Raw genomic sequence first — 14,427 nt, 5'->3', positions numbered from 1 at the left:
ATTCTTAAATTCTTTTCCTGTCAAAGCCTGTGCATGCTGCAAATGTGATATGTGAGTTCATAAGTAGGGCATGTTGCATGTACAAGTTATAGTTAGCTCAGCGAAATATAACTGGTGAATATCAGTGTTGTTTTGCATTTAAAGCATGACATTTTGACTGACAGTTTCACCTAATTATATAGTTTCTTTAACCTTTGAACTTTTAATGAATTTCTAGGGTTTTTTAACATTCCATACCTAACAATAATGCCACTTTAGACGTAGTATTTTTCAGTGAATTTCTGTGAAAATGTTAATGTAAAGTAAGATCTTATTACAATACCCAAATATAACGTCATCTTAAACATTGTTTTTTCCAGTGAATTGCTGTTTCTTTTGTAATGTAAAGTAAGACGCTATTAACATACTCAACTCCCTATGGTGGTCAACCCCTCATGGGTGGCCAACTGACTGCACGCATGGCTAGTGCCCAGGCCCTGCACTCAAGCTGCACTGGAAGTCAAGCCCCCATGAGCGGCCAAATGCTCAGGGATCCCCACCCCATATTTTTCTTTTTTTCAAATTTGTGGTTTTAGTCCCGCTGGACTCTTGCAGTAGCACATGGGTCACACTGGCTCCTGTGAACTTACATTCAGATTTTGTGAATAAACAAAAATAATAAACTTACTCAAAAGTGTAAATTACTCAAAAGTGTAAATTACTCAAAAGTGTAAGTTACCTTTGTAAATCAAGCCTTCAGCTTTGCAAATACACATCTACCGCCTCACAACCCCAGGCTCGTGTTCTCACCGTCAGGTCACATACCGGGCTTGGCCTCTCTAAGTGAGTTGGGAGGTTTCCTCCTATAAGCTTAGCATCCTTACTTGAATCTTATGTTCTTCTTTTTCTTTCCACACTGTCTGCCCTGCTTATGACCCTTTCTGCTGCACTGAATGTCAAGCTAGTAGCTAGGTGAGTCAGCGGGAGGCAGCCCACGCAACCATTCCCAGGTGGGTGAATCACTCCCTTCACTCATCGCCCCTCCCTCGGCTTCAGAGCAACCCACCTACTGCACAAGACATAGTTCCTTATTCAGCTGGGACAAAAACATACCCTGCCTCAAATGTAAAATATACCAGTCTGCCACAGTCCTTGCTTGAGCACAGACCAAAGCTCTCGGTGCCCAATTGTAAGTCTAACCATGATTATTTTAATGGTGTGTTTTTATTTAGTAGATAGATGACTGGTGGCAGCGTGGGAAGAGATCAGTGATGTGCAATGACATTTTGCTGGTGAGTAGCATGGCAGGTCTGAACATTCACCCTCTCGGCACTCTGGAGCTGCCAACGCGGCGCTCATTGTTCAGCAATAGTCAAGGTTTCCTAGATTAACACTGTGCTGTTGGGTGAATGAACCTATATACCTGGATGGAGTGTTCCCGGTACAAAACCCAGTGTATGTCTTAATGTCATACTCCACCCTCAAGTGCTGAGGACTGAGGGATTTCTCTGCTCAGGATACTGAGTTCACACCCTCACCACTGCACTTCCTTGAGTGCTCTCGGGATAGGCTAGGGACTATTTTAAGCTCACTTTAAGGTTAAAAAAAAATTACATCAATGTAAGATGCCCTTAGAAACTGGTGCCCCAATCCACAAAAACAGTCTGGGTTATTCCCAGTTCAATTGTTATTTAATTATACGATATTCACACTGTGAAATAAGTAATTTTTTATTTAGCGAACATTTATTGCTAGAGTGCTTCAGTAGCACGCTGCCCAGAATTTTGTGTATAACTCTTTTTTTTTTTATTTAGTAAAAAAAATGTATTGATAAAAAATATATATATAAGTGGAATATACATTTTTTTGGCATTTTTTTTTGTATACAGTCCATTTGTGAATCCGCGCTTATCTTTCCCTCAAGTGAAAGGAATGGAGAGGGAAGAAGGAAGGAGAAGAGAAGAGGAGGGGGGGGGATTGTCCCAAAAACCCTTGGTATTTTTTAGTTACTGGGCTTTCTTCAGCTGCTCGTCGAGTGGTTCCCACATGCGTACTTTTGGGTTGTGCTCCTTTGAGAATTTGCCTGTAATGTTGTCTGCTCCTCTTAGGAAGGTGATCCAATTAAACCATGTTTTAAAATTCGCTTTGGCTGTGTTCTTCCAGTTCGTCAGGATTATTTTTAGGGCCGCAGTGAGGAGCAGGTCTAGCAGGTCTCTCTCTTCTCTGCTGTTTAGGCTTGCAGTCATGTGTTCTGTTGCTAGGCTTACAAAGCTGAGTGTTAGGTCTGCTTTGAGCATGTCGTTTAGGAATGTGTTGATTTGTGTCCAGAACTTCTTAACTTTCACGCATTGGAAGATAAGGTGCTCGAGGGTTCCTTCCTCCTTTTGGCAGTTCCAGCAGTTGCCTGATTCTGCAATGCCGACCTTGTGGAGCCTGGATGGAGTCCAGTATGCCCTGTGTAGGAGCCAGAATTTGGTTGGTGCCAGCTGTGGGGTGACTTTGTTTGTTGTTGCTGAGCCCCACATTTTTGCCCGCTCTTTTTCATTTAGCTGCCTGCCTAGGAGTGTTTCCCATGTGTTGGTTATTTTCTTGTTCTGTGACAGCGTGGAGGGGCTTACGAACTTATAAATCTTTGCAGTTTGGTGGCTTGTTGAATTGAGGGTTTGCATGTATTTGATGATGCTTGGTTCTTCTCTGTGTAGGTTTGCTTTGGTTATGGCTGTCTTGATCTTGAGGAAGTTCTAGAGTTCTTGGTTTGAGAGACCGTGTAGCTGCTGCAGGTTCTGAAAGGTCAGCGGCTTCTGCTTAGTTTCCATCTGTTTGGGGAGGCTGATTCCTTTCTCGATCCATGTGTCATTGTGCATTGTTGCCCCTTGGTAAGTTACTTTTGTATTGTACCAGATAGATTCCCATGCTGTGCCTTTCAATTTCCACATCATGCGTCTGTCTATTTTCATCAGAGCTTCCCTGGTGTGTTTCAGTATGGGGTTGGACCTTTGGGGGTGTCTGTTTGCTGTTAGAAGAGCTATTGGGTTGAGGCCACCCAGGATGTCCTCCTCCACCTCTAGCCAGACTGGTTTATAGGTTTGGGTGTCGTCTAACCAGGCGATCCCTTGCCTTGCCAGGCAGGCTGTTTGATAGGTTTTGAAATTCGCCAGATTGAGGCCTCCAAGATCTTTTGTTAGTCTCAGTTTGTGTAGGCTGATTCTAGGCTTTTTGTTTTCCCATAGGAAGATGTTGATTAGTTTGTCAAGTTTCTTGTGGAAGGCTTCTGTCATCGGGAGTGGCAGCATGCTTAGCGTGTAATTGATTGCCGGCGTTATCATCATCTTGATCGTTTCTATTCTTCCCCACCAGCTTATGTATTTTGGAGACCATAGTTCTAGTCTTTCTTTTATTTTTTTCAGCGTTAAGTCCTCGTTGTGTTGTAGCGTGGATGATAGGTCTCTCCCAAACTGCAGTCCTAGGTATTTGAGAGGTTTTGTCTGCCATGCCAGGCCAGAATCTCCAAGGACTTCTCTTGTGGTATGGACGTTCATTGGTTTGCACTCCGATTTGTCTTTGTTGAGTTTATACCCTGAGGCTTCCGCGTATTCTCCTATTGTGTCCATGAGTGCTGCTATTGACGTAGATGGGTTTGTGGTTGTGATGAGGATGTCATCCGCATATGCAGCTAGTTTTACTGTCTTCGCTTTGACTTTAACGCCCGTTATTTCCGTATTGTCTCTAATTCTGGCTAATAGGGGTTCTAGTGCCAGCAGGAAGAGGCCCGGTGAGAGGGGGCATCCTTGCCTGGTGCCTCTTCCTAGTGTAAGCGTTTCGGATGTACTGCCGTTCACCACTATTTTAGCTTTAGGTCCGTTGTAGAGGGCCATCACCATGGCTATGTATTTCTCCCCTAAGCCAAATGTTCTCATGCAGTTCCTTAGGAACGGCCACGAAACTCTGTCGAAAGCTTTCTCAGCGTCTAGCGCTATCATGACTGCCTGTTCGCTGCTCTGTGTTGTGTGGTTGATTAGATGGCACAGTAGCCTTGTGTTGTCTTGCGATAGCCTGTTCTTGATGTACCCCACCTGTGAGCTGTGGATGATGTCTGGTAGGACTTTGTTTAGTCTATTGGCTAGTATCTTCGCGTAGATTTTACAGTCAACATTTATTAGCGAGATGGGTCTGTAGTTCTGCGTGTGTTGTGGGTCTTTCCCCTCCTTGGGGATTATTGTGATGTTAGCTTCGCTCATGGACTCCGTCATCTTGCCGTTCTGTATGCAGGCAGAGTACGTTTCTGCCAGTAGCGTTTTTATTTGGTGGCCGAATGTTTTGTAGAACACGGTGGTGTATCCATCCGGCCCTGGGGCTTTGTTCTGTTTTAGCTGGCTGATTGCTGCTTCAATCTCTTCTTCTGTTATGTCAGCCTCCAGCGAATCCCTCTCACCCTCTTTGAGTTCAGGCAGATTGGTGTCATTGAGAAGAGTGGCTCCTCCGTCTTTGCTCAGGTTCTTTTCTTCAGAGTATAGTTCTTGGTAGAACTGTCTGAAAACTTCTAGTATTCCTTTGTTTGTTGTTTGGGACTTGTTGGTTTGGTCTGTTATCGCAGCGATTGTGTGTTGCCTTTGTTTTGCTTTTAGGTAGGATGCTAGCTGTTTCCCTGCTTTGTTGGCTGCGCACAAGTTCACAGATTTGAATTTTGTCAGCCATGAGCCTGCTCTTTCGCTCAAAATCGTGTTCAGTTCGTATTTCTTCTTTGTGAGCGTGGTGAGTGTGTTCTTGTCCGTTATGTTTGCGCAGTGACCTCTCTCCAGTGCTTTTATCTTCTCCTCTATTTCGGTGATTTTTTTGTTCCTGCTTCTGTTCATCCTTGATTTGATGTTGATCATTTTACCTCTTAGGGTCGCTTTGAGGGCGTCCCAAATGGTGCACTTCCCTACTTCGCCATTGTCATTGTGTTTGAGGTAGTCTTTTAGCACTTCCTCTATTTCTTTCACGTTTCCTCTGTTCTGCAGGAAGTCATCGTTTAGTCTCCATCTTCTCGTTGGGGTTTCATTGTGTTTGCCGTTCAGAGAGAGTGATATATGCGCGTGGTCTGAGATGGTTATTGGAGCAATCTCCGTTTCCTCTATTAAGTGCGTGTGGGTGTTGGACATCAGTATGTAGTCAATCCTACTGTAGGAATTGTGTGGGTTCGAGTAGAAAGTGTACTTGCGCGCCGTTGGGTGTTGTAGCCTCCATGGGTCCGCTAGGTGTTGTTTGGTGCACAAGTCTTTAAGGGTGTTATTAAGCTGGCAGGATTGAACCACAGCTGGCGCTGGCAGGACTGAGGCACAGCTGGAGCTGGCAGGACTGAGGCACAGCTGGAGTTGGCAGGATTGAGGCACAGCGGGAGCTGGCAGGATTGAGGCACAGCTGGAGCTGGCAGGACTGAGGCACAGCTATTGCTGGCAGGACTGAGGCACAGCTATTGCTGGCAGGACTGAGGCACAGCTATTGCTGGCAGGACTGAGGCACAGCTAGAGCTGGCAGGACTGAGGCACAGTACGAGCCAGCAGCAGTGAGGCACAGCTGGAGCTGGCAGGACTGAGGCACAGCTGGAGCTGGCAGGACTGAGGCACAGCTATTGCTGGCAGGACTGAGGCACAGCTGGAGCTGGCAGGACTGAGGCACAGTACGAGCCAGCAGCAGTGAGGCACAGCTGGAGCTGGCAGGACTGAGGCACAGCTGGAGCTGCCAAGACTGAGGCACAACCGGAGCTGTCAGGATTGAGGCACAACTGGAGCTGGCAGGACAGAGGCACAGCTGGAGCTGGCAGGACAGAGGCACAGCGGGATCTGGCAGGATTGAAGCACAGCTGGAGCTGCCAAGACAGAGGCACAGCCGGAGCTGGCAGGATTGAGGCACAGCTGGAGCTGCCAAGACTGAGGCACAACCGGAGCTGTCAGGATTGAGGCACAGCTGGAGCTGGCAGGACTGAGGCACAGCTGGAGCTGGCAGGACTGAGGCACAGCTGGAGCTGGCAGGACTGAGGCACAGCAAGAGCTGACACGACTGAGGCACAGCTGGAGCTGACACGACTGAGGCACAGCTGGAGCTGGCAGGACTGAGGCACAGCTGGAGCTGGCAGGATTGAGGCACATCTGGAGCTGGCAGGATAGAGGCACAGCTGGAGCTGGCAGGACAGATGCACAACTGGAGCTGGCAGGACTATGGCACAGTACGAGCTAGCAGGAGTGAGGCACAGCTGGAGCTGTCAGGACTGAGGCACAGCGGGATCTGGCAGGACTGAGGCACAGCTGGAGCTGGCAGGACAGAGGCACAGCTGGAGCTGGCAGGATTGAGGCACAGCTGGAGCTGGCAGGACAGAGGCACAGCTGGAGCTGGCAGGACAGAGGCACAGCTGGAGCAGGCAGGACTATGGCACAGTACGAGCTAGCAGGAGTGAGGCACAGCTGGAGCTGGCAGGATTGAGGCACAGCTGGAGCTGGCAGGACAGAGACACATCCTGAGCTGGCAGGATTGAAACACAGCCAGAGCTGGCAGGATTGAGGCACAGATGGAGCTGGCAGGACAAAGGCACAGCTGGAGCTGGCAGCAGTGAGGCACAGCTGGAGCTGGTAGGATTGAGGCACAGCTGTAGCTGGCAGGACTGAGGCACAGCTGGAGCTGGCAGGATTGAGGCACAGCTGGAGCTGGCAGGACTGAGGCACAGCAAGAGCTGGCAGGACTGAGGCACAGCTGGAGCTGGAAGGACTGAGGCACAGCTGGAGCTGGCAGGACTGAGGCACAGCTGGAGCTGGCAGGACTGAGGCACAGCTGGAGCTGGCAGGACAGAGGCACAGCTGGAGCTGGCAGGACTATGGCACAGTACGAGCTAGCAGCAGTGAGGCACAGCCGGAGCTGGCAGGATTGAACCACAGCTGGAGCTAGCAGGACTGAGGCACAGCTGGAGCTGGCAGGACAGAGGCACAGCTGGAGCTGCCAGGACAGAGGTACAACTGGAGCTAGCAGCACTGAAGCACGGCTGGAGCTGGCAGGATTGAGGCACAGCTGGAGCTAGCAGGACTGAGGCACAGCTAGAGCTGGCAGGATTGAGGCACAGCTGGAGCTGGCAGGACAGAGGCCTGTTTTTTGGGGGTGTAAAAACGCCACAAGACAATCCGAAACTAGATAGAATGAATTATTCTTTGTCTAAAGCGTCCTTTGGATATTCACTAAGTTGAAAAAATGGGGTTGCTATAAGACGGCTTAGTTATTTGTTTAAAAAGTTTTGCTTTGTTATTATTTTGTAAATGTTTTTATTAACTAAACAATATATATTTTCTTTTTTTCTTCAGTGCCTAGGACCATGGTAGGACACAAATGAACCACTGGGCACACTGACGTCTTGGCCGGCATGCTTGATATTCTCTTTCCTCCTCTTCCTTCTTCTTCTCCAGTGTTTTTGTCTGACTCCAGGGTCTCTGTCTCTACCAAATCGTTATTGGTGGGGCACTTCCTGAGTCCCTTTGGAGCCTGCTGGAGAAAGAGGAAAATGGCATCTCATTTAATAATTATGCAGACATGCAGCTAATAGTCAATGTTTTCAATGTTACCTGCACCCCCGCCCCCTACACATACACACACACACACACACACACCATGTGGACTGACTGGCATCATGAAACCTATCTGGAACATATGAACATTTGCTCCCTGAAACCCAGTGTCATGGGCTACACACTCACAGTGTGGTGTGGGATACTCTGGCTGACTATGAACATGGCAAATATACTCAATGCTGTCAGTCCTAAACTTCAATAGCAGGAAGGAGGACCTTCCCTAAGACAAGGCCTCTGGCACTGACTTGGGATAATGGTCCACAAGGAATACACAGATGTGCGAGGAAGGAGCACTTGCTAAGTTATTGAGAATAAATGGTCCCAGACCTACATTTCCGAGTCACCTCTCTGCACAAAAGTGCTTCTATATTCATATAACACACTTTGACAATACATAATTACATGCACTCGCTTAGACGTTGGACGTATGAGTAAATGAAAGGCATTACTCTTGCCTAAGGGGTACCTGAGAGGTCACACATGGATGTCATGGGGCCGCCATTTTAAATTATAACTTTGCACGTTGAAGGTGACCACTCACTGGTAGCCCACTGCGATTGAGCCAGGAGGAAGCTGAGGGTGGCACAAGGAGTATAGTTGTAGCAAGCATTTGCCGGGGCCTAGATATGAAAGGGGTCAGGCTTTGTGTGAAATAATATTGATAAAAGGGTAAAGAGCCTGAATTAGCCCCCCTTCGATAGCCACTAAGTGTCCTGTCACTATGGGTACACAAATAAAACCAAACAGTTGACATTCTAGAAAGTTGTGATGAATCACAACATATCACTGACTGCACAACTAAATGTGCAAATCACAGAGAGAAACCAATAACACTGATTGCAGAACAACTCTTGTTGACACATATGTGGTTTGACTAAGTTCTGAAGCTGACTCATGTTAGGACTGTGTTGCTCGTGAAGTCCTGTTTTATACATTGCATCCTGCTTCTTGCTCCTGTAAATCTCCATTAATACATTTTGGACTAGAAAGGACAAACCATAACAGCTTGGCATTTCACACCCGAGCCAGCTGCGTAACTGCGCATGTCATCATGCATGGCTTACTCCTCAGAGCATTATGCTACCAAGGTAGGTGTTTTGTGGTCAGTCATTCGGAGTGTATCACCAGCGTTGAATAATGTCACTACCCCCAACCAGCCAAATGGCTCCAAGGGACTTTGGTTGGATCACCCCGCATGTAAAGCATTCTCACACATCTAAATATTATTCGGGAAACAACCTTTACTATGCAACCGTTACAACGCATGCCATTATATCACATGGCGTTGCAACATAAAAGGTGTGCAGCAGTGGGTAGAAGGTATTGGATTTAACTCCAACACCTTCCTTACTGTTGCACACACTGGAGTTGGAATAGAAAACTAATCTATTCCAACTTCCAGCGCTCCCCCGACTGAACGTCGATGTAAAGGTTGGCGTTGCAACGGCATGAGATGTAATGGCATGCATTGTAACATCACATATTCTAATATTCACCTTGATTGACTTCAGAGTGAGTACCCTCCACAAACACAAGATTTCACCCTCATTTGAGAATCACCACTGAGACATCTTTTAGGGTCATACCCTTCATGTCAAAGGAGGTGGATTGTGTTGCTTGAATATGTGATGCAATGACATAGAGTGAGATCCCAATTGGGTGAATAGAATGATGAGACTGGTTGGGAGTGACTCAACCAAATGTAAGTGGTTTAGGGGATGCATTTACCATTTTTCTGATGAGTACCCCACAGTCCATCGCTGAGTATGTCTATGATGGTAATCAGTTTTTTGTTTTTCCTTCTCAAGCAGCTTGTCTTGGTGTGAAAGTACAGGAAAGTCACCACCAAAATACTCTGAAGTAGCCAATGTCAGGTTACAATAATCTTGTGTCCTATGTTCTGTATCCACTCTTCTGTCTCTCACTGCCTCAACCAATGACTGCATACACAGGAATATGAGGTGCAGATGTAAACACTGGGAAAGCAGAAAGAGATAATAGAGAAAACAGAAACACTGGACTCCGCCAGTCTGAATCGTCAACTTTGCTGGTGTTTGTAGACTATATATTTGGTAACTTGGAATGAAAGCTTTACACTTTACTCAAACAGTGAATGGATATTACTTAGCATTATCTCCCTTTAACCAATTCTCTGTACTTTGGTGTAAAATGTGCAGTCCTTGAAATTCTTGAAACCAAACATACAAATATTGACTACCCAAAATCTATGTTGCATAAACACTAATTATCTACTCCAAGCACTGTCAGTGTGTACTCTCTGTTGAAGATGAGTGACACTTTCAATTTGACTTGTGCAGCACTGCAGGGTAATTAACAAATGTTAAATATTTCTACTATTCCTTTTCTAGCAATTTGTGTAAATGTACTAGAAGACCTTATGCTTTGATAGTTATGCGTAAGATGAGTACATAGTGCTGGGGTACAGTCTTTCTTGTTCCATCACTGCAAAAGTTAAAGTAAAATACAAAAAACAGAAATCTCATAAGAGTCCATATTGATGTTAAAATAGTTGCAAGCCGCTTTGTCCATTAGGAGCACGACTTCCAGAAATATTTCTTTGTAATTCCAATTGCCATCGAGACAATACAAGGAAGGAACTGACCATTAACAACGGAAACCATATATCTGGATATTAAGGTCCTGGCTGCAGAAACATGTTATCACGATTGCCTAGCAAAGACATTGTGGGCCACAAGTCGAGTATTACCCAAATGTCCAAGATGGCCTCTGTGTCTTGAGACTATGGGGCTGTTTATGATGGCGGTCAGACGAGCGTCTGACTGCCATTGTGTCGGGAATGGAACCAGTCGACTGGGAGGCAGCGGTCCCGCCAGGCAAATTACGATCCGACCTCCGTGGATGTGTTCAGAAACATGCCTCTTAGCATTGAGGCTTGTGCCTGAACATGCTTTTCTACAAACCAGGACTAATCTTCAGGCTCATATCCTTTCCAGCCACTTAAGAACTGGAAATGATGATCCACTAGGCCTCAAGTTCTTGTGTTGTTCCAATTTTAACTTTATGAGTTTGTCAAGGATGTTGGCAAACATGTGGATTCAAAGACAAGCTGCAGAGCAGACACATGGCACATAGAATACACATGAAGCGTAGAAGTTAGCACAACCGTACTGCAGAAGTCTGCTTAGTCAATCTTCTTTGTATCCTCCTGTGCATTTTGGTTTTAGTTTTGATTTGACCCCTCACAGTTACAAGTTGATGACTGACAACCAAATAGATTGTCTCGGATGGACGTAGATGCATTTCTTTGATGGTGGCTGGTGAACAGCTTACATCTTCTTCAGACTTCTGCAAAAAGGACAACATTTTCATGCATTGACCTTTTACAGAGTGCAATAAACTCGCAGGGCTAGGATAAAGGACAGTGATACAGGGATCCTGTTTGGATGGTAAGCATAAGACCCGAGGAAGGGAGAGGCACTAGGAATATGTACTTGGTGTTGGACACTGCATTTCCATAGATGTTTTTTATCAATCAACGCTCAAGTATTATAAGGCCCTGTCTACATATGTCTACATCTACAGGGTGTACATCTTCTTGCTCTTGTATAGGCCTAAGGCACTATGGGTTATCCCACAGCCATCACTGAACATGAGATGGACAGCGAGGTTCCCGAGAATGTATGCCAAAATCCATATTGATTTCCAGAGTGAGGCCTTTAATATTCTAAGTCAGTTTGCAGCTATGTGTATGTACTTGATGTCCTGCTTAACTTTCCTAGATGTCTTTGTCAGCCAACTTTGCATTCAAATGTAGTGCCAGAGAAATGCTGCAGTAAATTTACACACAAACGACAGATATCCCCATGTTAAAATGAAGTCCTGAGAAAGGATCTTCACATCATGGAAACATGTTTTCCATGTGAAACAAAATGGACAAACAAGAAAAATGTAGCAAATGACAATCTGCAGTACTAACCATAGAGGAATAGGAGCACATCAGTAAACTGAAAATAAACTTTAGATAAATTCAAGAAAATGGTAAGTGGAAATCTAGGATGCGAAGAGTTCCACAAAAATGTTCTAGCCTAAAGTGAAGACTCCTAATATGACTTATATAGGGAACGTATCTGTAGTCTTTGATTTCAAATCTGTGCCAGCCTGTGCACTGGCATTTCTTGCTAATTCTTTCATAGCTTGGAAGCCTGTGTGAAGAGGTAGGCAAAAGATTTTGGAGAAAAGTTTTGTCTGAAGTTTGATTTGGGAAGCTGGATGAGAAAGTGGAACGAGAGATGAATCAGGGAACATGTTAAACTACTTCAGAAGACACTCCCATTCTTCAACCCATGGGACACATTAAATCGCTGTACTTCGACGGGACACCTGGCTCATGATGCTACTGTGACTCAGCCGTTCACTTGGCTGACACTGCGCTTTTCAGACCCCACCCTGGCGCCTCTCATCATTGCTATACTCCCATAGGACGACATTGTTATTTAGCCAGCACCGAAAAATTACAACAAAAACAGACTATGCACTCAAAACTAGCAGTGGGTCATTGCACATTTTCGCTTTTGTGGTATTCTTGCAGCTGCACTGTCGACCTTTGTATCCAAGGCAGGGGTTGCCTTGGGAATGGGTGAGCTGAGCCCGGGTGCAGGTCGCCAATATTCTGCGGGGCGCAGCAGGGCACTGCCTGACTTAATGTCATGCAATCAGCAGCTCGTCCGTCCCACTTGGTCTCAATCGGGTCTCGTTAAAGACTTTGTAATCAGCCCTTAATATACCTCAGCATAATTATTAGCACCCCATCAACCCCCTGCTCTCCTCCCATCTTCCTCATACCTCCTACCATCACACCTTAATGACCTCCTGCCATCACACCTTAATGACCCCCCGCCACCACAACGAACAACAAATTTTCTTTCCACCCAGGAGTGCTGGCCTGGTCAATCCAATTTAGGGCCGGCCATGATCCAAGGGATATGTGCAGAGGTAATTATTGACATCAGTTGAGCATCTCAGTAATTTGTATGGGGCCGGTATTTGGATCTACTAGCCCCATTGGCATTACAAGAGCCAAGGGACTTGAGGTTTTTCCCCTGCATGCCTTGCCTGCACACAATGTTTGCATGAAATACTGGATAAAAACAATTGTCAGTCAATGATGAAACACTGATTTTAGCATGTTATTCCCCAAAAACAAATACCAAAGAGTATTTCTGCTCCCCAGAGTTACTGATGCCCAGAGTATTGGTACTCCAGTAAAGGGGGAACTACCATGCGTTTTTCCATCCCTATTATAATATGCTTCCAATAGTAGTTTAATTGCATCACTTGCTAAAACATGGAACTGATGTTGGTGAACACCATGCACTTGTGCAAGAAAATGGAAACAAGATGATGAGAACACATCTAAGCAGGGCTACTGGAATTATGTGATTCTGCACCTGCACAAAAACAAATTGTAGCTTGAAGGGATCAAAAGTTACTAAAAACATGGGCCAACAAAATATCTGTACATCTTGGGGGATATTTACAATGAAATAGCGTAGAAAGCAATTCTGCTGCTCCAAGCTGCATCATTTAAAAAAATGTAGGGATGCGCCATATTTACAAGAATACGGCGCATCCATGTGCTCTTCCCTACGCCGGAGCTAAAACAGCAGCTATGCACCAATGCAAGAACAATCAAAAAATTTTCCTTAAGGATTCATTCACCTGATCAATTCAATGTTCAACTTTGTCACAGAAATGATAAATTATTCAACAATCAAGGTAATTTTCGAAAAAAGTATGTAATATCAATTTTATATTGCCAATTAAACACAATAGTCATACAAAAAAAAATCCCTTAAAAACATGTTAATACATTCATGTTTCTTCTCATTTTTCATGTACGGCAACAAAAACACGACTACATCAGTTATAACACTAATTGTAGCTTTGTAACACCCTTTTGTTAAATGCTTTGTATAGATTGTACATCACTTGAACCATACATTAACAATAATTGAACATTTGCATAGGTAATTTTGTTCATAGAATCGTTCAGTATATAACAAACAGGATGTTATTGCGTCGGCGTTTCAGTCTCTCAACGGCCACAAGGGTCCACTAGACCATCTTCAGGACGGTGTGTTGCACCATGAATCTCTTCAAAAATAAAATGCCTCATGAATAAATCAGAATGCCATCATTGGAACAACAGTCTCATCAAAATGTATCTGTTTCAGCAGGCACCCTTGCACCATGGTGGTAGAGTGCCTGCATTGCAGGGATGATTGTGTTTGTATGGGAAGGGACACCTTCCTGCACAAAAACAATAATTTATGGCGTTTTGCAGCACACATAGAAAGAGCAAATAATGAGGAGAATTAAAAGTATTTCTCCTCGTTGCTTCACTCTTATGCCTCCCCTGGCGAGCTTAGGTTTTTGGTGCTTCCTCAGATTTGCAGATCCTTGTAAATCTGGAGCAATGTCAAGAAGCAATAGGTGTTATGTGGCAATGCCCACAGCAACATCCATTGTCTGTTCCTTTGCTGCAGAAACCTGCATTAAGATGGACCATATTCACAAGGTGATGTTAAGCCACGCAAAGTGGCTTAGCGCCGCCTTATAATATGGCCAAATAACACCACTGGGTTTAGGCTTCCAACAGTAAGGCCAAGCCTCGAATTACTAAAGAACTTACCAGATGCCAATACTGCTAACTTATTTCGACTCTCTTGTACGAGTGGTCATATTGACAGTACAACGACATGTACCCGAGACTTCTTTTTCTGTCTTGAAATAAATCTTTCCTTTTTATTTATTTTTCACATATCAAAATTAACACATTTCCTTCATCTTTTTTAAATCATCTTTTTTGAAACACACC

This window comes from Lissotriton helveticus, chromosome 8 (genome assembly GCF_964261635.1).
Source record: "Lissotriton helveticus chromosome 8, aLisHel1.1, whole genome shotgun sequence".
Classification (NCBI taxonomy): domain Eukaryota; kingdom Metazoa; phylum Chordata; class Amphibia; order Caudata; family Salamandridae; genus Lissotriton; species Lissotriton helveticus.
The sequence above is the reverse complement of the archived record's forward strand: the minus strand, read 5'-3'. Positions refer to the sequence as shown.